General features: G+C 44.6%; 1 protein-coding gene and 1 non-coding gene across 2 annotated transcripts in view; both read left to right on the top strand.

Annotated features, from left to right (window-relative positions):
- Positions 1-23,623, top strand: part of LOC146425684 (zinc finger SWIM domain-containing protein 6-like) — a 275,081-nt gene that overhangs the window by 78,087 nt on the left and 173,371 nt on the right. The window lies entirely within an intron of this gene.
- TRNAI-AAU (transfer RNA isoleucine (anticodon AAU)) lies at positions 20,720-20,789 on the top strand. Its single transcript has one exon. It is a non-coding gene; the product is annotated as a tRNA-Ile (tRNA).

Genomic DNA, 23,623 nt, shown 5'->3' with positions numbered 1-23,623 from the left:
GAAAGCAGGGCAGCAGGAGCGAGCGCCGGCTCTCTCTCCTCAGCCAGCGAGGCAGCGAGGATTTCTGCAGTCACAGCAGACGCCGCGGTCTCGTGCGGCAGAGGGCGGGGACAGGCAGCAGAGGCCGCGGGGCTCTCCCGGCAGCAGCCGCGAGGGAACGCAGGCCGGGGGGAAAACGTGCCCTTCCTCGTGGGGAGAAAGGTTGAATCAAAGCTCACCCAGCCAGGAGAAGAGAAAAAACAGGGCACAGTTGGATTCGCTTTGATCCCAGGCGAAGAGCAGAAAAAGAGCAGCCTCTCCTCTCAGCGTCCGAACCACGAGTGAGAGTTCCCAGGGCCAGCTCTTCCCTTACCGTGCCCTCCCAAGCACACCTTTTGTCTTTTACAAAAGACTTAATGGCTCTAAAACACCCAACTATTTGTTGCTTAGTAACAGGAATGGGAAGAAATTCCAAAGGTACTCAACCCCCGACACTGAACAAACAGGCAATGAAAAGCATATAATTCTGTACATTATGCAACAGCATTAAATATACATATTAGTAAGGTAGCAGATGCTGTAGTTCTGAAATTGCCATGTAAAATAGTGGTCTTTCACAGAAAGGTGCTGCCTTCTGTTAGACTCCTTCACACATAATAAATAGATTATTTCAGCTCAATAGTCCATGAGAGACTATATGGGATCAAGGAGGGGGTAGAGTGTTCTAGCAACCAAAACCAGCAGGATGTGCCAAGATGTGCTTTTAATAAAGCAATATTTTAGAGCTCTTGGGGGTGAATTCATAAAAGGGGATATTCATCTATTACTTTGTATTCAAACTGACAAATTATTGCTGCAAACAGACAAGCAGGCACATTTCAAGGATGAGACAATAATAGGTTTTGGTGCCTTTTCTGAAGTGGTAGATATCTTGTATTTTACTTTTTTGTGTAGCCAAAAGATGAAATAAAAACAAGTGAAAGTATACATGGAAATTGGCACTGAAAAGGTGAGCAATCTTATGGACATCTGTTACAACTCTCATCCAGAGATTCAGATTGCAGAGAAGGATTTTGTTGGGGTTTGACCCTGGCCAAATGCCAGGCAACTATGACATCTGCTCTCTCTGCTCTCCCCTGCACCAGCTGTGCAGAAGAGGAAAAAACTAACACACACACATAGGACTCATGAGTTGAGATAAGAGACCGGTAGGAGGATGCACTAAGAAAGGGAAAAACAGGCTCAAAACTTAAAGTTGCAAAGTAATTTATTAACCTAAACAGAGTCAGAGGAAGATGAGACTTAAAATAAGCTCTTAAGACACTGTTTCTTCACTCACCCCCCTCCCTCTTAAGACACCGTTTCTCTGCTCACCCCCCTCCCTCCTTCCAACCAACAGCACGGGGGGGGGGGGGCAGGGTACAGGAGTTTTCTTTGGTCAGTCCATCACCAAAATTTCTTTCACTGCTCAGGGAGAGGAGTCCACTGCGTAGCCATGGGTCCCTCTGTCTTGGTTTGAAAACAAACCAGTGGGAGATCACAAGTCAAGATTGAAATTAAAAATAAGTGAAATAATACAAGGAAAAGCACTGACAAAGTCAGATACAACCTAACACCCTGTTAGGGTGGTAGTAGCAGTCCAGCTGAAGTAGTCCAGTTGAAGTGGTGATCCTGTGAAGGTCTAGTCTCCAGCTGAAGATCCAGTAGTAGCTCTGGTCCTCTGGGAACCCAGTAGACAGGGCTAGCTCAGGCAGTTCCAAGGCCAGGTTATATCCATGTGGGAACACCTGGCTCCTCCCTCCTGGGCAGAGCATCTCACAATGGGATGAGATAAGTCCATGAGTCACACGGTGGGTCCCTGATGGCCCATTGCCTGTCATGCGGGGTGGGTGATAGCAGCTAATGGCCCACAGCTGGTGGTAATAGAAAACTACATCAATATTGCAACCTAGGACACCCTCCCATGGGAAACAGTCCTCTGTGAACTTCTTTGGCATGGGTCCAATCTCACTACCAGCAGCCCGCCCAAAACTGCTGCAACATGAGTCCTTGCCAATGGGGTGCAGACCTCCGAGCCGAGGCCAGGCTGTTTCCATCTCGTCAGCAAGGCCTTTCCCTCCACTGGGACTCCCACTGGCTCACAGCTTCCTGCAGGCATCCACCCACTCCTCTGGCATGGGCACCTCCCCACGGGCTGTGGGTGGATTTCTGCACCCCTGTGGACTCCATGAGCTGCAGGGAGACCGCCTGCTCCCCCCATGGTCTTCACCATGGCTGGCAGAGGGTTTTCAGCTCCGATGCCTGGAGCATCTCCTCCCCCACCTTCTCCACTGACCTTGGTGTCTCCATGTGGTTTTCCCCTCACATATTCTCACCTCCTCCTCCTCTGGCTAAAAAGAATTGCATACTCACATTGTTTTGATTTATTCTTAAATATATTTTCACAGAGGCATAACTAGCATCTCTAATTGGCCCCAGCTTGGTCAGCAGCATGTCCATCATCTTCAGAGCCATCAGAAATTGGTTCTGCTGGACATGGTGAAAAACTTCCAGAACCTTCACACAGGACACACAGGAGCCATCCTTGTGCCCCTTCCCACCCACTAGCAAAACTGGGCTAGGCAAAACCAACACAGATTTCTATGGAAATGGTTGATAATGTTTGCAGCTCCTCATATCTGTCTCACTCCTTATCAGAGGGCAGCTAAGTAAACAGGAAAAAGTGGATGTAGGGAATAGTAATCCTTTCTACATTGTCTAATCTACCTTGGTATAGTGAATGAACTACTTAAACCCTTTCTCAACTGATACAAATAACCAAATCATAGAGCAGGGGAGATTTGCAGAAAGGGATGAGGATGTTGCAGAGGACAAGATCAAAGGCATTCTTTTTAGATACTTTAAATTTCTTTTTAGATATTTAAAATATAAAGAAAATCAATAGATCTCTATGTAAGGGCCCTGACTGAAGTATTTCCAATTTATTTTGATGAGAGATTAGATACTGACAGTGGTGAAAGTTCAAGTCTCAGTTTTCAGTTTACCGAACTTTGTTATCATAACAGAGGCTAGATTCTACAATTGAACTCTAAAGAGAAACAATGGGAGGGAACTCACGGCACTCTCAATATGAGATATAAAGTAAGCTCCATTTTATTTCACCAAACGAGAGACTTATATACTGTTACAGACATTTCTAATTATAGATACACACACCTGCAGTCTGCTTCTCACACATTCAGGGATCCTCCTGTTAACTCCCTTATTCCTTTCTCATAACACTTCTGACTCCTAATCTTTCTCATGACATTCTTCCCACAGAACATTCTCAGGCAAACAAACCACTGCAGCTTGTTGGAATTTTACTGAGGCCTGACCATGTTAAGGCCTTGCTCAGGCCTGTTCAGTTAGCATGAGTTTTTGCTGGAAAACTGCGTTTTCCAACAATTCCCCCGTTTCGCTTGTGAGAACAGACGTTGTCTGTTATCAGATTAATTTGCTTTGCTATAAGTAATTCTTATTATTAGAATTGTTATAAGTTTACCTAAGGAAATTTCACTAGTTATTTACATATGTTGCCATGGTCTAGAAATTGTCATTGCTGAAAACATTCACTTCACAGGTAAAGCTTAGAGAACCTTTCCCGGGTAAGGACTCCAAGTTTACTTGGAAGAAGGTTTAGCTTTTATAAACTCAATTTGGTAAATGAAAATTATTTGATCACATTTTGATGCAAAACACTTTGAGACTCATGGCATGTTTCCCAGCCAGTTAGAACCAAAGCTTGGCCAGAGCTTAGGTGCTAAGTGGAAGGGTTCTCTTAGAACATCTTATAAACAAGCTTTGATTAATATCAATAAGGAGAGTATCTTAACATGTTACTATTTTTGTAGATAGCTATATAAGGTAAGATGAAATATTTGAAAACAGTAGATATTATTACTTGACTTTAACTAAGAAAGATAAAACTGCAAAGCTTTTGTGAATAATAATATAAACTAACAAATTTAAAACTTAAAATTAATATCACTAAAAATGAATAAAACTTAATCTTAATAAATCTTATTTTAAACTAACAATTAGGACTTAACTATAATGGAATTTAAAATTGATATTACCTTAACAACTTAACTCTAACAAGATCTAAAACTTAACAGAATCTAAAATTAACATCACTTAATATTACTTAACAGAATTTACAACTTAATAGAATTTAAATTCACTATTACTTAACTTTAACAGAATCTATGCTTAACTAAAGATACTTAACAGGTAATTTAAACTATTCAGTATAACTTCACTCACAGGTCCTCATTCACACATTAAAACTCTCAAGAAATCAAAATCACACTCTCATCAATCAGGCTTCATTTACACATTAAAGCATTCGAAAAGCAAACACTCTCAGTAGGCCTACAACATTCACACATACACACAAATGCTTTAGCAAAATTCAGCTTTCGTTTAAGGCTTTTAGTATTCAAGGTGTTATTATTTTTTTATCAGGATAATATCTTGTTACAATGCTTCTTTATTAGTAAATTGCTGGAAATAGGTTTTGGCCTCGGTGTCAGTGCAGCCAGGCTGAAGGAAGAGCCGATCTGCTCCATTCTGCTCAGACTGTTTCTGCTGGCAACGCTGTTGGTTAGTTCTGGTTCGTTGCTGAAGCTGTCAATCATTTCCTCATCCTTGGGGAGGAGTAGAGTTTAGGGTTTCACCACAGACGTCACAGTTGGGGCAGTGAAGGAGGCGTGGATGGCTCGCGACTCCACCCACCGGGGCACCCTCTGCGACCTCTGTTTTTGCCGTCATTTGACCGGAAGCCACGGTTGGAGTAACTTCCGCCACAGGTCTCCTTGTGTGGCGTGCCGGCGGCGTGTGATGAAGGGTAGGGGCCGCCGCTGCTCCTGGGTCACTGGTCACTTTCTGTTTGTTCTTTTTGTTTTTGCAAGCTTCTGTGCTGTGAGTATCTCTGTTACAGTGGGAACACCAAGCTTTTCTGCTACAGTTTTTCTGCATGCGTCTCTCACTCCCGCATCGGTAACATCGGGATGATTGTTGGTTACTCTGTTTCTTTACCCGCGATATCTGAGCTCGTTCTAACAGGAACAGATTTTTCATCCAATCGAGTAACTTTGTATTCTCAGCTACCAGCAGTGGCACCGTGCGCCCTCTCTCCCCCCCCCCTCCCTGGCGGGGGGGGTTTCCCTGGCTGCGTGGCTGCCGAAGTTCCCCGCATAGCAAAAACAGCACAGTAACTCATAGGTTTCTCTCTGCTCCATGCAGCTGTTATGTCCTGTGCCGTGAGCCACGCAAGGTTTTGCTTTGTGGCATGTATTTGTAAACAGGCTACAACTTTACTCCATGGTTTGCCAAGCTTTCTTGCAATTTTATCACAGTCCAGAAGCAAAACAGCTCCGTAATTCAACCATTCTGTTACACTGAATACTATAATAGGATTTGTAAAAAATCCATAAGCTTGTCCTACTGCCATCAGGCCAGCCAAATATAACAGGCTACTGAGTTCATGCTTTTCTAAAAAGCATAACAATAAAATTTGGGCTACCTCTGATTCCATTTTTGGTCCAGCTGGTTTTCAGGGTCCTGGTCAACACCGTCTAAGCACTGTATTGAAGCTCGCAAGTTGCCAGAGTTTGTGCAGCCTTTCCGAGTATAGCCCATCCGGAAGCGGGTCTTTTTCAGCCCAGGCTTTCATAGCCCCCCGGCGCTGCTCCGGTGCCTCTCCGGTCTCGTCGCTCTCTGGGCAGGGTCGTAAAACTCCATTGTCAGGGTCCGTAGTCGTCGGTTCTAAATCCTGCTAGCTCCGTATCACGTCGGAGTCACCATTTAAAGAGAAACGACGGGAGGGAACTCACGGCACTCTCAATATGAGATATAAAGTAAGCTCCATTTTATTTCACCAAACGAGAGACTTATATACTGTTACAGACATTTCTAATTATAGATACACACACCTGCAGTCTGCTTCTCACACATTCAGGGATCCTCCTGTTAACTCCCTTATTCCTTTCTCATAACACTTCTGACTCCTAATCTTTCTCATGACATTCTTCCCACAGAACATTCTCAGGCAAACAAACCACTGCAGCTTGTTGGAATTTTACTGAGGCCTGACCATGTTAAGGCCTTGCTCAGGCCTGTTCAGTTAGCATGAGTTTTTGCTGGAAAACTGCGTTTTCCAACAGAACTCTGTTCTGTTTTTGCCTTTCTTATTGTGATACAGACAATTACTTCCAATTCTAGCAAGTCTCTTAATTTGACTATCTTGGGCAACACCGTATCTACTTAAGATGTAATCTTGCCTCTTCCTTGCTATTTAAGGGCACTGTGATAACATAACCTTAGGCAGGTGACAACAATATGATGTAATAACCCAGTATGTTGCTGAATTTCATCTTAATCTGATTCAGAAAACAATTTTTAACCATTAGTAATTAAATGAACAACTATGGTAAATTATTGTATTTCAACTTTTCTATCAGCAAAGGGCAAACACCCTTTCTATCTTTATGTGCATCTGAGTTCACATAAACGCCTGATTCTCTGGGTGAGTGTAGAGGGAGTGAAGTCCATCCTACTATAAGCGAGGACCAGCTTTGGGACTACTTAATGAAGCTGAATAGGCACAAGGCTATGAGGCCTGATGACATTATCACGACCCACTCAGTAGGGGCATAATGTTCATTATGAAGTCTCATCAGGCTGAACAAAGGACACCAGTCCATGTGTCAGGGAACTCCCATGCTTTTATTGCATAGTCACCTTAACTCCAGTAACCAGCCCATGATGTAGACTCAAAAGTATTGGCTAACAAGCTCTATGTCCAGGTGGAGGCTGGTGACGAGCAGTGTCCCTCAGGGCTCTGTCTTGGGACCGGTGCTCTTTAATATATTTATTAATGACAGACAGTGAGACTGAGTGCACCCTCAGCAAGTTTGAGAAGGACAGGATGCCATCCAGGGGGACATGGACAAGCTCAAGAAGTGGATCCACGAGAACCTCATGAAGTTCAACAAGGCCAAATATGAGGTCCTGCACCTGGGTCAGGGCAATCCCAGACGTGAGTACAGACTGGGAGAAGAACTCATTGAGAGTGGCCCTGCCAAGAAGGACTTGGGAGTTCTGGTGGATGAAAAGCTGAACATGAGCCAACAGTGTGCACTTGCAGCACATAAGGCAAACCACATCCCGGGCTGCATCAAGAGATGTGGCCAGTAGGTCAAGGGAAGTGATTCTCCCCCTTTCCCCTCGTGAGAACCCACCTGGAATACTGCATCCAGCTCTGGGGTCCTCAGCACAAGAAAGATGAGGACCTGTTAGAGCAGGTCCAGAGGAGGGCCATGAAGATGCTCCAAGGGCTGGAGCACCTCTCCTGTGAAGACAAGCTGAGAGAGCTGGGGTTGTTCATCCTGAAAAGAAGGCTTCAGGGAGACCTCATTGCAGCCTTCCAGTACTTAAAGGGGGCTTATAAAAAGGAGGGAGTGACTTTTTATACAGGCAGATAGTAACAGGACAAGGGGAATAGCTTCAAACTGAAAGAGAGTAGGTTTAGATTAGATGTCAGGAAGAAATTCTTTACTGTGAGGGTGGTGAGGCACTGGCACAGGTTGCCCAGAGACGTTGTGGATGCCCCATCCCTGGAACTGTTCACAGTCAGCTTGGATGGGGCTCTGAGCAACCAGGTCTATTGGAATGAGATGATCTTTAAGGTCCCTTCCAAACCAAGCCATTCTATGATTCTATAGGCTATGACAAAAGTTTAAAAAGCATAGAAAGGTAACTTTTTCTTATCACAAAAGGTAGAGCTGTAGACATGAGACCTGCATCAAAAATATTTACTACCACTACACTAGTAACGTATAGTTTGAGATGAGTAAAATCAACAACCTCAAGTCATAAAATTAGTCAGCAATGTACTTAGTCTTGGGGGTTTGGTTTCATGTTAATCGGCAATTCTACCCCCTGAGTATTTTAGTAGGCAACCAAAGCTAACAAAATGAAGCATTAAGCACACTTCCACAATTACAACACCTACCAGTTTATCACAAATGCTAATATTTAGTTTTAGTGAAGATAGTTTTGGGCTTCAGCTTCTGATAACCTTAAGTGGCAAGAGAATGGAGAGATCTGGAAGGGAGAGAGAATTACTTCATTGCATTAAAGCAACATATTTGGCTCACTGGCAGCTAGAGAGACTAGCTATCTCTGAGGTTTTTGTCTTCCATCCCCTTGGTTTTTTCTTTGTCTGCCTGCAGTGCACTGCAAAAATGAAGTAAATAGTGGTGGTTTTGTAATTGTTTCCTTTTCCTCTGTTGAAGGATAGTTGTGTTTCTTGGCTTGACAGTGAAAATTAGAAGAGTTAAATGTTACTAGAAGTGCTGCCTTTTTTTTTTTTTGGGGGGGGTGGAGGGTCCTCAGTCAAATAGCTTAGGTAATGTGAAACCTGGTCTTGGAGGCCAAACCACAGCATGATGAATTCCAATAACTTGCCTAATAAATCTAAATGGCAAATTAAATTATGCTTAGCTGTATAATTTGTCCTCCTTCCTTAGATTGCATTTGCTCCCTTGATTGTTCAGTTCTGTTTTTACCCTGTTTTCCCCTGCCTTTCCAAAGTTTTCACTGTCTCAGTCTGTGTTATCTGGAAAATTTTGATGTTGTATGTGTGAGACACTAAAGACAGAAAAGTCTCATACTGCATTTTATTGTTCAACTCTATGCATGTTCATAGAGGTTTGGATAACATATTACATATTAAAACACCATCTAGAATCTGTTGAATAGTCAGAATAATTAGCTTGTTAATGGTCAGGGTGCTGCAGGTTATAGATAAATATTCCTAAGAACTCCTTGGCTCTGGCAAGGAAGAATGGTATGCTGTCTTAGTTTAAGGCAATTTTACTGGGTGGAGACTTTGAAAGAAGTTACCTTCCCTTAGTTTTCAACCTCTCCCCTCTACCAATAAGGAGAAACAAATGCGAAGAGATATAAGTGAAAAAATAACAGTTTACTAAAAGCAAACAGCAATAACCAAGAAATACAAAGGCAACCGGTTCAACCCTTACCCACAAATGTGGAGGAGGTCCCCCGAATTGTCCCGGGGAACACAAACAAAAATGGCAGAGTTGTCTCTCTGGGCCACGCGGCGGAGAGAATAAAGGAAAACACATGGTAAATGAGCCTCCGCGGTTCCAAAATTCCCTCCCCTCCTCCCCCCCCCCCAACAACGGGAGCAGGGAAAAACAAAACCTGGAAAAACTATTTTTGTCTAAAAGGCTCCAATGCTGCAGAAACGCTGGAAGAAACTTCCCGGCAGTTGCAGGGCTGACTCCCCTCAGCAGCTGGAAACTCATGGAGCGGCTCCAACCCCTGGTGACAGGCAGCTGTCCCGAGCAGCAGCGGCGAAAAGCCCGAAAAACATCTTCCCCAGCTCCAAAAAGCAATGGTTGCTATAGCAACCAAGGCAAACAGCCCGTTGGAGTCCCCCATCGTCCTGAAGCTCTCAAGAATGAGGAGAGAATAAAAGAGAGCGCTCTACATGACTATTTCTTGTTTTTAAAGGGACCCAGCACCTCCCCCTTCCGCGAACCCGGGGTAAAACACAGAGGTTTTTGCTTCCGGCTCCGGGTCTTAAAGAGACAGTAAACTACCTCGCACGGGTTGACATAGAAAAGACATGGAATACACGATTTTGGGTCACCTAGGTCATATGCCTTGCTCATTCAAGGAGAATTAGTGTGTAGCTTTAGAGGAAGGAGTGGAGTCCTAAATTACCTCTTTAAGAAAATTGCATATTAATCTTACTTGCATTGTTTGAGGATCTTAGCTCAGGAGTTAGCAGGGCTCCTTGAGAAAGTTTTAAACTAGATAGGAAGGGGAACAGGGGCAAAGCCAGGCTTGACAGAGATAAGATGTGGGAAGGGGAGAGCCATAGTGACCATTCAAGTAGCAAAAGGAGGCTTAAGAGGGAATACCTCCCACAAGTACAAGCACCCAGTACAAGACTGGACTATAAGGCATCCCCTTGCACTCCCACTGGGATGTTAACACACACTAAAATACCTCTATGAAGTGCCTGTACACCAATGCATGCAAGATGGGGAGCAAACAGGAAGAACTAGTGATCTGTGTGCAGTCACAGGGCTTTGATCTCATTGTGATTGCAGAGACGTGGTGGAATAGCTCAGATGACTGGAATGTTATCATGAAGGGCTACACACTGTTAAGGAGAGACAGATCAGTAAGGTGCAGTGGTGGAGTTGCCCTCTATGTGAGGCTACACTTGGAATGTATGGAGCTCTGTCTTGGGGTGGATAACAAGCAGGTCAAGAGCTTATGGGTTAGGATATAAGCGCAGACTAGTAAGGGTGACACTGTTGTGGGTGTGTGCTACAGGCTGCCTGAGCAGGAGGAGGAGGAAGTGGATGAGGCCTTCTACAGGCAACTAGAAGCAGCCTCACAGTTTCAGGCCCTGGTTCTTGTAGGGGGCTTGAACTACCCTGACATCTGCTGGAGAAGCAACACAGCGAAGCACAAACAGTCCAGGAGGTTCCTGGAAAGCATTGGTGACAACTTCTTGTTACAGGTAGTGGAGGATCCCACAAGGAATGGTGTGCTGCTTGACCTTAAACTAACAAAGGGTGAAGGCCTTGTTGGAGATATGAAGGTTGGGAGTAGCCTCGGCTCTAGTGACCATGAGTTGTGGAGTTTACTATCAGACAAGGAGGAAGCAGGACAGCAAATAAGACTACAACCCTGGACTTCTTGAGAGATAACTTTACCCTCTTCAGGGATCTACTTGGAAGAATCCCATGGGAAAAGGCCCCACAGGGAAGAGGGGTCCAAGAGATTTGATTGATATTCAAGGATTGCTTCCTCCAGGCTCAAGAACAATGCATCCTGAGGATGAGCAAGAAATTGGGCACAGGGGCAAGAGACCTGCATGGATGAATAATGAACTCGTCTTTACTCAAGCACAAGTAGGAAACACACAGGAGGTGGAAGCAGGGTCAGGCCACTTGGAATGAATATAAGGCTGTCAAAGCAGAAATGAGATGAGAAAGGCAAAGACACATCTAGAATTAAATCTGGCCAAGGATGTCAAGGACAAGAAGGGCTGTTTCAAATACATCAGTAACAAAAGGAAAACTAGGGATAATGTGGGCCTGTTCCTAAATGGACAGGGGACCATGGCTAAGGACTGGAAGAAAGCAAATGTCACCCTATTCTTCAAACAGGGCAAGAAAGAGAACCCATGGAGCTACTGGGCAGTCAGCCTCACCTCAGTCCCTGGAAAGGTGATGGAACACCTCATTCTGGAGGCCATCTTTATCCACATGGAAGACAGGAAGGTGATCAGGAGTAGGCAGCATGGATTCACTAAAGGGAAGTCATGTTTGACCAACCTGATTGCTTTCTACGATGAGAGAATTGGGGAAAGATTGGGAGGAAAGGTAAGAAAAGGGGTCTTATAGCTACCACCACAGGTCCACAGACATCCGGTGTCTCTGGGCATCCCGTCTAGAAGGCGTTCCTCTGCCTCTGCGTCGATCAATGTGATCTCACGGTGGGGAAGCTCTTCAGAATTCAGCCATTCCAGAGCTGTCTTTTATGCTAGTCCATACACCTGGTCCCTCCTTGCGACCCGCCTTTGCTTCCCCTTAATTCTTTTGGAGATATGCCAAACTCCACTTGGCAGGCCACACATGCCCAGAGAGGATTGTCTGAGGCATGGTCAGCTATGGAGGCAGGTTTTCTCACAATAGTGAATAATGGGTGTCAGGGCGACAGGTGTAAAGCTTTGGCAGGCACAAGGCCTTTGTTCTGCACCAGCTTAGGCAGGTACAAAGCATTCGTTCCGTACCAGCTTTGGGAGGTACAAAGCATTCTCTGCGTAAGTCCTGCACCTGTGGTTTCTGATGAGAAATGTTGAGACAGAACTCTATTCTTCGATTGACCCTTACAAGGTTGTCAAAGCAGAAATGAGATGAGAAAGGCAAAGGCACATCTAGAATTAAATCTGGCCAAGGATGTCAAGGACAAGAAGAAGGGCTGTTTCAAATACATCAGTAACAAAAGGAAAACTAGGGATAATGTGGGCCTGTTCCTAAATGGACAGGGGACTGTGGTGTAACAGAAGACATAGAGAAGGCAGAGTTACTGAATGCCTTCTTTACATCGGTCTTTACCGATAAGACCAGTCCTTAGGGATCTCTGACCCAGATTACCAGGGTAGAGGTATGTTAGAAAGAAGATTTCCCCTTGTTTAAGGAGGATTGGGCCAGAGAACACCTAAACTAACTTGACATCCTCAAGTCTGTAGGCCCTGACGGGATGCATCCAAGAGTGCTGAGAATGCCAGCAGACATCATAGTGAGGCCACTCATGATCATCTGTGAAAGGCTGTGGTGATCAGAGGACTCAGCCTGAGGACTGGAAGAAAGCACATGTCATCTCAGTCTTCAAAAAGGACAAGAAGAAGAACCCAGGGAACTACTGGCCAGTCAGCCTCACCTCAATCCCTAGAAAGGTGATGGAATGCCTCATTCTGGAGGCCATGTCTATCAACATGTATGACAAGAAAGTGATCAGGTATTGTCAGCATGAGTTCACTGAAGGTAAGTCCGGTTTGACCAACCTGATTGCCTTCTATGATGAAACAACTACCTGGATGGATGAGGGAAGAGCAGTCGATATTGTCTACCTGGACTTCGGCAAGGCTTTCAACACTGTCTCTCACAACATCCTCATAGGCAAACTCAGGAAGTGTGAACTGAATGAGTGGACAGTAAGGTGGATTGAGAACTGACTGACTGGCCTTAGGGCTACTGCATTAACTACTTCCTGCTTGATTTGTTCAAAGCCTTATTGCTGCTCAGTGCCCCATTGGAAATCATTCTTCCAGGTCACTTGATAGTGAGGGCTGATAATCAGACTGTAATTTGTAATGTGCATTCTCCAAAATCCCACGCCTAAGAAAGCTTGTGGTTCTTTTTTGCTAGTTGGTGGAGACATTGCTGTTATTAATCACATCCATTGGGATCTGGCAACATCCATCTTGCCTTTTTATTCCTAAAAACTGGATCTCCTGTGCAGGTCCATTGACCTTACTTTGTTTTATGGAAAAAACAACTTTCAGAAGGATTTGGACTATTTTCTTCCCTCTCTCAAAAAATTCTTCTGCTGTATTGCCCCCCACAATGATGTCATCAATGTATTGGGGATTTTCTGGAGTTTCGCCCTGTTCCAGTGCAGTCTGGATTAGTCTATGACAAATAGTGGGGCTATGTTTCCGCCCTTGGGGCAGTCGATTCCAAGTGAAAGTGAACTAAGGCCTGCACTCTGCTGCCAGAGGGATTTAGAAAAGCACACTGGCAGTATCACTTGTGGCACCACTGGGCTGCCTTTAACTTGTATTGAAGTTCCAGCATGTCTGGTATGGCAGCACTCAGAGGCAGCATGACTTCATTCAGGCCACGATAGTCCACTGTCAGCCTCCATTCTCTGTTAGACTTTTGCACAGGCCATATGGGATTAGTAAAGGGTGAGTGGGTCCTGGTCATCACTCCTTGGCTCTCTAGTTGTCAAATGAACTTATGGATGGGTGTCTTGGTTTGAAAGACAGGTGTCTGTCAAGGAAGGCAGGAACCTCCCTTGGAATAGAGAATATGACCCCCCCTTCCCTCCAAATTATTATAACTTTGAAATCAAGAGGCTTTCAGGCAAAAGATATGGGGAAAGGGATAGCAGTTCTTTACTAGTATTTATAACAAGGCAATAATACAGAATCAACAGTTTAAACTGACAAAGTCAGAATACAACCTGTTAGTCAGGGTGGTGATAGCAGTCCAGTTAAATGGTGGCTGCAGTCCCGTTGGAGTGATGGATGTGGTCTTGTCAAAGCAGTGATCCTGCAGAAAGGTCTGGTTGATCTCTGGAGGTCCAGTGGTGACTCTCAAGCTCTTCTCCTCTGGGAATCCAATACCCATTGTGTTTCAGAGTCTCAGTTTATATGCCAGTAGAATGTTCAGTTCCTCCCCTCTGGGCGGGGCATCTCACAATGGAATGATGTAATGAGTCATTCCCGGAGACCTTGATGGCCCATTAGCGGAGGTAGCACCCCCAGATGGTGTTATCAGGGCTGGGTCATGCTGAAGATAAAGAGCACTGCCTCACCTATTTTTAACAGCTTATGAAGATGATAATAGAATACATACTTTTTGGTTACACCTTCCATGTAACCTAAGACAATGGGAATCATGGAGCCTCACTTGGTGTGATATTGCTATTGGTGCACCATTGTGGTAGTAATTAGCACCTGCTGTTCTTCAACCTTGTCGTGGTTTGACCCTGGCCAAATGCCAGGCTCCTACGACTTCTGCTCTCTCTGCTCTCCTCTGCCACAGCTGTGCAGAAGAGAGGAAAAAAAACTAACACATCACAGGGCTCATGATTTGAGATAAGGGACCGGTGGGAGGATGCACTGAGAAAAAGGGAAAAACAGGCTGAAAACTGAAAGTCACAAAGTAATTTATTAACCTAACAGAGTCGGAGGATAAATGAGAAGAAAAAATAAGGTCTTGAAACACCGTTTCTCCACTCACACCCCTCCCTCCTTCCAACCAACAGTATGGGGTGGGGGGCAGGGTAAGGGGGTTTTTCCTTGGTCAATCCATTAGGGAGAGGAGTCCTCTACTTAGCCATGGGATCCCTCCCACGGGAGACAGTCCTCTGCAAACTTCTTTGGTGTGAGTCCAATCTCATGAGCAGCAGCCTGCCCAAATCTGCTCTCTCATGAGTCGTTGCCCACATGGTGCAGACTTCTGAGCTGAGGCCAGGCTGTTTCCATCTCAGGAGCAAGGCCTTTCTCCTCTCCTGCAAGGCCTTTGCAGCTTTAACTCTGTATGAGACTCCCACTGGATCACAGCTTCCTCCAGGCATCCACCTACTCCTCTAGCATGGGCACCTCTTCACGGTCTGTGGGTGAATCTCTGCATCCCTCATGGACCTCATGGGTTGCAGGGGGAAAAACCTGTTTACCATTGTCATCACCACAGCCTGCAGCAGAATCTCAGCTCCAGAGCCTGGAGTACCTCCTCCCCCACCTTCTCCACTGACCTTGGTGTCTCCATGTTGTTTTCCCTCACATATTCTCACTTCCTCCTCGTCCTCCTCTATCTAAAAAGAATTGCATACTCACATTGTTTTGATTTCTTCTTAAATATGTTTTCACTGAGGTGTAACTAACATCTCTAATTGGCCCAGGCTTGGCCAGCAGCATGTCCATCATCTTCAGAGCCATCAGAGATTGGCTCTGCTGGACATAGTGAAAAACTTCCAGAATATTCACACAGAACACACAGGAGCCATCTTTGTACCACTCCCCACTCACTAGCAAAAACTGGGCTAAGCAAAACTAACTCATGAACACAGGGGTACGCCTTTTCCCAACCCTTCAGACACTTCTTCAGGCCTACCACAACAGCTTTTCAAGGGTTTAAATTTCTCTTAGATGCTAAAGATACCTTGCTGATGTTCTGGGCTAAGCAAAACCAACACAAACCTTCAGCAACCACACAGCAGAAGGGTTGTGTGAGAGACTGAGCAAGGTAGACAGCTATTTAATATCCTCCGTCTCCACAGAAACTATACTGAAAACTCACCGATACCCTTTTGGGTCCTTGTAATACCTTCTCCTGAGATAGTGTATGCCAAGGATGCCGAGATCCTATGGGCCAGTCAAAATAGTGTTCTTTTGCTGCTCATTCCCAGTCAGGCTAATCTCAGCCTCCAATACAGTCAGCCGTTGGGATCCCCCTGTCACTCCAGAAATACAAATGGGTTCTGCCCCTGCGTAGCTTGATGGCATTAGGGTACACTGTGCACCAATGTCTACTGAAGCCTTGTGCTCCTGTAGGGCTGCTGTACCAGGCCATCAGATCCACATAGTCCAGTAAACCCGGTTGTCCCTTTTCTCTACCTGGCTGGAGACAGGACCCCTCTCGTCTTGGTCATATGATTCTCCACTTACTTATTGTAGAAACAGATTAGAATTCTTTTCCATAGAATTGGAAGTAAAATAATTTCTTCTGCTCTGCCTGGGAAACTGCCCACTGGAGACTGGAGTGGGAATTTTCCTGGAAGAACCCCCATTTCGGATTGTTTTTCTCTGCAAGTCATGTACCTCTGCCTTTAGGGTTGAGGTAGGTTTTCCATCCCACTTCCTCATGTCTTGTCCATGGTCCTGCAAGTAAAACCACAGGGTACCCCAATGTGTTTACCTTCCATACTCTCCCTCTTGAGTGAACGGACACTTCCTGTTAGTAGCTGAGATGTGGGTCTGTACAGGTGGGGAGTAGCACATATCCTCTTTGAATTGCTGGAACTCCTGGGACAGTTTCTCCACAGCTGAGATGAGGGAGTCCGAGAGATTGTCTTCATATTCTCGGAGTTGGTGAGCCACTTCATCCATTGTTGGTGGTGCATTGTCTTTCCAGCTTATTAGTGCCCATGGGTGTGTGTGTGACAATGGTTGACTCTGTACAACTTTACACCACATGGGTAGTAGGCATTGGAATTCATCTGCATCTGTGGGTGACTGCTGTTGTTCCAGTCAAAAAAAATCAAGTCTAGCACATCTAATTCCTTCAAGTGCTGGATACTTTTCTCTACTATGGTCCGCTTGTCTGGGTAACATATAGCATCTTCCTTGAACGAATACTTTTCCTTCACATTTGACAGGAGTCGCCTCCAGAGGTTAAGGACTTGTGTCCCTCTTCCAATTGCCTTTTCGATGCCTGCTTCCCTAGAAAGTGATCCCAGCTGCTTGGCTTCCCTAATTCCAAACTGCTATCCCTGTTACCCCAGCATTGGAGCAACCAAGTGATAATGTGCTCACCCAGATGATGGCTGAAATATTTTTGTATCTCCTGCAGCTTGCTGAAGGATAAGGATCAAGTGGCTACATCTTGGTCTAGTTCTGCTTCTTCTTCCTGTTCCTGTGATGGCCTTGCTTCATCCTCCTTTACTAAACAAGATGCCTTTCGTTGTCCATTTCTTCTTGTGTGTAGGGGAGACTGATACCAGCGTGGGTTTGTTCACTGGTTCAGCTCCATTATCCATAACCGGGGTTTGAGTGTTTTTAGTGCTTGTCACCAGGGTTTGTGTAGACGCAATGCTTGTTGCAGGGATTGAAGTAGCTGGAGTTTGAGCAGCCACGGTGCTTAACACTGTATTTTGAGTTGCCACAGTGCTTGTAGTGGGGATGAAAGTAGCCACAGCACCTGTCTCCAGAGTTTGAGTGGCCATGTAGGGCTTGTTGCTGGTGTTTGAGTAACTGCAGTGCCTGTTGCTGGAGTTTGAGTCCTTCCCCATCTCCTTTGAGCTGCAGTGCTTTTCATGGGGGTTGTGGTGGCCATAGATGGTTCCTTAACCCTAAACAAGACCTGAACCACATGCAGCAACATGCTGATTCCTACCAAAAGTGCCAGGATGGTTTCAAGGGTATTTAAAGGATATGCAAAACATTTAAAATTCTCAAATGTTACTGTAATCAGCCTGGGGGAAAAGGAAGGTAAAAGAAAGGAGGAAGGAAGGAAGGAAGGAAGGAAGGAAGGAAGGAAGGAAGGAAGGAAGGAAGGAAGGAAGGAAGGAAGGAAGGAAGGAAGGAAGGAAGGAAAAGTTTCTCCCATAAGTTGGCTCTCCAAGGATAAAAGACAAAAAGTGTAATTATTAATAGTTCCCACTAAATAGTTCCTGAAGTACAGAGGCAACAGCAAGGCTGAGTATACATACCAGATTAGGTTAATGACCAGTGATTCTGTCATATGATAAGTCACTTGCTGTAAAAAACAAGAGTGATAACCTTAGCCTAGGCCCCATGGAGGATAAACATCAATACAGAGAAGACATACACCAAGAATGCCAGTGAGTACACATGCAGGAACATGTACAGGAACGCTGAGAGCAAGCGAAACAAAATTGTGACCAGCAACTATTAAACTAATAAAATAAATGCTTAGAACAGTTTTGTTTTAACACACTCTGGTTAGATCTGTCATTATTTCAGTGTTGCAGAGCAGAAAGGCCTTGCAAAGTGAGGGTCTTGTTGTCCTTGTAAAATCCTTGCTCACTTCTGTTACTTTGGCTTACTAGAAAAGCATTCTGGGAATGACTCAGCTAAACTAGAGGTGAAAAACAAGCTACATAATTGTAAAACAATTATTAGAACCAATAAGTGCTCACACCGTGGGACTGGTGATTGGTTACACCTGATACCTGTTCCTATCGTGGTCTGTGGTGGTTGGTTAAGCACATTTGTTGTGCCTCACAAGTATGTAAACTCATAACAAACTAACAGTTTAAGAACCTTGGATTTTTGCAGTAAAGGGTCTTCACCATACCATTGTGGAAATCATGTGTTTAATGCTGCATCTCAGTGCTTCCTGCTTCATGTTGGATGCCAAAAATGACTGTTGTGGTTTAACTCCAATCAGCAGCTAAGTACCACACAGCTGCTTACCCCCCACCCCCTGGTGAGGAGAATCAGGAAAAAAAAGTAAATCTCGTGGGTTGCGATAAGAATAGTTTAATAATTTAAACCAAATATTATAATAATAATAATTGTAATTGTAATTAAAAGGAGAGAGGGAGAGGAATAAAACTCAAGAGAAACAAGTGATGCACGAGCAGCAGTGGCTCTTGGCCAACTCCCCCCAGTTTAAATACTGAGCACAACATTTTGTGGTATGGAATATCCCTTTGGCCAATTTAGATCAGCTGTCCCAGCTGTGGTCCCTCCCAGCTTCTTGTGCAGCTCCTCCCTGGCAGAGCATGAGACACTGAAAAGTCCTTGACTCAGGATAAGCACTGCTCAGCAACAACCAAAACATCAGTGTGTTATCAGCATTGTTCTCACACTGAATCCAAAACACAGCACTGTGCAAGCCACTGAGAAGAAAATGAATTCTATCCCAACTGCAACCAGGCCAAAGATGTAGTTAAAAAGTTTAATGAAAGAGAATCATTCAAAGTATTTTTTCAGTTAAAGTTCACTTCATAGTAGCTTGCTGTGTTTTTGACTGAATAAAAAAATGGATGCAGCTCTCCTTGAATTAGAGTTTTTTTCTTTGCTTTATACACTTTAGAATTTTGAATTATTTTTTAATTTTCTTGAGTCACAGCAATGTGAAATCTCAGTGTCAATTTTCTCATCCCCCCCCAGCCCCTCCCCAGCATTTTACATGGCTGCTTGTTCTGATTAGGTTTGCTAATTTTGGTCATCATCTTTGATAGCACAGCTTCAGACTTGGGTAGATTGAGGAAGATGGTTTTTAACATAGGGTGACAGTAGAAACTAAGTTTGTGAAATGCTATTGATGATGCTTATTTAGTGCAGTAGATTTGCTGCTTATGCTGTTGAATTAGTAGAACTTTCTATTTCAAAACTTGCTTTTGACTTTAACTGAAAGCTAACCTGCTGCTGTTTCCTTGGATTCCAATGTCATTTCTCCTCCTTAGTGCCTTCCAGTTTGAAGGTTCTTTTGTTTTAAAGTATTTATTTTCTGTGACAAAACTCAGAGAGATGTCTGAAGCATATATACTTGTGCTGGCAAATACAACACTGTAGTAATATGAAGTTCCACCTGAACATGCAGAACTTCTTTACTATGTGAGTGGCCACACACTGGAACAGATTGCCCAGAGAGGTTGTGGAGTCTTCCTCACTGGAGATATTCAAAACCCACCTGGATGTGATCCTGTGCCATATGTTCTAGGTGAATCTGCTTTAGTAGAGGGTTAGACCAGATGATCCCCAGAGGTCCCTTCCAACCCAAATCATTCTGTGATTCTGTGAATTTTCATTTATCAGGCAGCTTTACAGTTCCAGAATATTTTTACTTAATATATTGGATGCTGTCAAACATATTTTGGCAAACTTACTTTGCAGTGGCTTAATGCTTTCCTCCTGATGGCCCTTTGGCAGTTTTCTTCCAAAACTAGATCAGCTGAAAAAGCTATATTTTGCCCTTTAATAATTTTTGTGGTTTGTTTCTGAGGTGAATATTCAGCAGAAACAAAATAACTTTGCATGAATGTTTGATATGTTGTCTTAATGCTCTAACTGCTTTTCTAAATGCATTTTTGTAGAATGCAAAGCTTCTGTGCATTGAAAACATCAGCAGAGCTTGAATTACTGGTCATGTGCTGGTTTGAAAACAGTAAAACATTTTGAACTGCAGCAGGTGAAGGGCAAAGGTGAAGCATGCCTGCTCCATAAATAGTAGTGAACACATGCTATTCTGCCTGCAAATCTTTTATTGTCCTTAGATAATAAGGAGCAAGCTTTTTATTTTAAAGGCTGAAAGACTAGAATTTTTGGGTGGGGTTTTTTGAGTGGAGAAATAATGCCAACAAAGGTTTGTAACTTTGAATAAAAGAGGAATTTTCCCTTTGAAGGAAAATATATATTTTGAGTGAGGGCTTGCAGCTTTTAGCTGAAGAGACTTCTTTTGTTCCTTTGGATCTTAGTAAAATTTCATTATCATTGAGTCCCCATGCAGGTGATTCCTTTTGCCTTCTTCCAGAATTATGTAACATCTCTCTTTTTGGCAGGCTATAACTTACTGCTGGTGAAAGCTTTCTAGCAAAGCACAGTGCATCTTTTGGGTTTTCATGCTACAAGCTTTTGATATTTTGTTTGAAGAATATAAGACCCTGAGATTAGCTCAGTTGGTTAGAGCATGGTGTTAATAACACCAAGGTTGTGGGTTCAATCCCCATATGGGCCATTCACTTAAGAGTTGGACTCAATGATACTTGTGGGTCCCTTTCAACTCAGAATATACTGTGATCTGTGACCCTGAGATGGTTAGGTTCAAAAAGATTAAGGCTATGTTTGTAGGATAGGAACAGCCCTTCCTGTTCAGTACTCTACAGTATTGTGGGCTACTGGAGGAGGCAGCATTTGATCGGAGGATCATGGAAAGGTTTGGTTTGGAAAGGACTTTAAAGATCATCTAGTTCCAACCCCCCCCCCCCCACCATGGGCAGGGATGCCACCCACCAGATCAGGTTGCTCAAGGCCCCATCCAACCCAGCCTTGAACACTTCCAGGGATGGGGCATCCACAACTTCTCTGGGCAACCTGTTCCAGTGCCTCACTATTCTCTGAATAAAGAATTTCTTCCTAACATCTAATCTAAATCTCCTTGTCCCTATCTGCCCATGAAAAAAGTTGCTCTCCCTCTTTTTTATAAGTCCCCTTTAATTACTGGAAGGCTGCAATGAGGTCTCCTTGAAGCCTTCTCTTCTCCAGGCTGAACAGCCCGAACTCTCTCAGCCTGTCTTGATAGGAGATGTGCTCCAGCCCTCAAATTATCTTCATGACTGTCCTCTGGACCCACTCCAACACGTCCATGTCTTTCTTGTACTGGGGGTCCCAGACTTGGATGCAGCACTCTGGGTGAGGTCTCATAAGGACAGAGTAGAGGGGGAGAATTGATGTCAGGTAGGTTAAATTTTAACAGCCCTACTATGGCTTCTGAGATGAAATTTCCTGAATTGTTTAATTACACTGTTGTGGTTTAACCTCAGCCAGCCACCAAGCCCCACACAGCTGCTCACTCATTCCCTCACCAGCAGGATCAGGGAGAGAATTGTAAGAGTAAAAAGCTATAAAACTCTTGGGCTGAGATAAAGACAGTTTAACAGGTAAAGCAAAAGCTGCACACACAAGCAAAGCAAAACAAGAAATTTAATTCACCCCTTCCTAATGGACAGGCAGGTGTTCAGCCATCTCCAGGAGAGCAGGGTCCCATCACATGAAATGGTTACTTAGGAAGACAAACACCATCTCTCTGACCTTCCCCCCATTCCTTCTTCTTCCCTCCAGCTTTATATACTGAGCATGACTTCATATGGTCTAAAATATCCCTTTGGTCACTTGGGGTCACCTGTTTTGGCTGTGTCTCTTCCCAAATTCCCATGAACCCCCTGCCTCCTCGCCAGCATGGCAGTACAAAAAGCAGAAGTCTTGGCTCTGTGTAAGCCCTGCTCAGCAATAACAAAAACATCTCTGTATTATCAACCCTGTGTTCAGCACAAATCCAAAGCACAGCCCCATACCAACCACTGTGAAGAAAATTAACTCTATCCCAGCCAAAAACAGCACACACACATTGAGACCTTTTTAAAGACCATATTTAGTAGCAACATTTCCTTTCTTTAAATACACAAACAGAAAAAGAAGAGGAAAGTATTTCAGCATAATTACCAGGCATAGTACATCATTGCACTGTTGTTAATACAGAGCTTCTACAATTTACCTGCAAGGGCAGCAAATATTTTTGTTTAAATCCTCTGTAACTTTAGAAGTGTGGGTGTACTGGGCTTGTGTGGCCAGGTTTTGGTAGCAGGGGAGCTACAGGGGTGGCTTCTGTGAGTAGCTGCCAGAAGCTTCCCTTACATCCCACAGAGCCAATGCCAGCCAGCTCCAAGATGGACCTGCTGCTGGTCAAGCCTATCAGCAACAGTGGTAGCACCTCTGGGATAATGTATTTAAGAAGGGGAAAGAAGTTATTGTGGAGAAGCAATTGCAGCCTGTCGGGGTTTGACCCTGACTAAATGCTGACACTCCAGCTCTCTCCTGCTGCAGACATGCAGGACAGGGGAAAGGAAAAAAAGTGTAAAAACACACCAATCTCATGAGTTAAGTGAGATAGGACACTGGTAGGAGGACGCACAGAAGAAAGGGCAGACAGGTTCTAAACTTAAAGTTGCAAAGTGATTTAATTACCTAACAGAGTTGGAGGATAAATGAGAGGCAAAAATAAACTTTTCATACACTATTTTGTTCACTCATCCCCCTCCCTCTTATGAACCCATTTTTTATTCACCCCCTTTCCTCCTTCCAACCAACAGTTCGGGTAGGGGGGCAGGGTGTGGGGTATTTTCTCAGTCCACAGAGCAGGTCCATAAATCTATTCATCACCACAATTCTTCTACTACAAAGATTCTTTATCTCTACTTATCTCTCTCTCTCTCTCTCCAGACAGTTTCTCTGCTCTCACCCCCTCCCTCTTAAGAAGCAGTTTCTCCGCTCACCCCCCCTTCCTGCTTTCCAACCAACAGCACGGGCAGGGGGCAGGGTAAGGGGTTTGTTCTTTGATCAGCCCATCAGGGAGAGGGGTCCTCTACTTAGCCACGGGGTCCCTCCCATGAGAGACAGTCCTCTGGGAACTTCTTTGGCGTGGGTCCAATCTCACAAGCAACATCCTGCCCGAATTCTGCTGCAACATGAGTCCTCTTGTCTATAGGGTGCAGACTCTCCCAAGCCGAGGCCAGGCTGCTTCCATCCCAGGAGCAAGGCCTTTCTCTCCCTTGCAAGGCCTTTGTAGCTTTAACTCTTTAGATGAGACTCCCACTGGATCACAGCTCCTTCCAGGCATCCACCTGCTCCTCTGGCGTGGGCTGTGGGTGGATTTCTGCATCCTTGTGGACTCCATGGGCTGCAGGGGGACCTCCTGCTCCCCCCATGGCCTTCACCACGGCTAGCAGGGGGTTTTCAGCTCCGGCGCCTGGAGCACCTCCTCCCTCACCTTCTTCACTGACCTTGGTGTTTCCA

The sequence above is a fragment of the Lichenostomus cassidix genome, chromosome W (assembly GCF_008360975.1).
Source record: "Lichenostomus cassidix isolate B80296 chromosome W, HeHo_3.0, whole genome shotgun sequence".
Taxonomy (NCBI): Eukaryota; Metazoa; Chordata; class Aves; order Passeriformes; family Meliphagidae; genus Lichenostomus; species Lichenostomus cassidix.
Note: the sequence above shows the minus strand (reverse complement) of the source record. Positions and strands in the feature narration are given on the sequence as shown.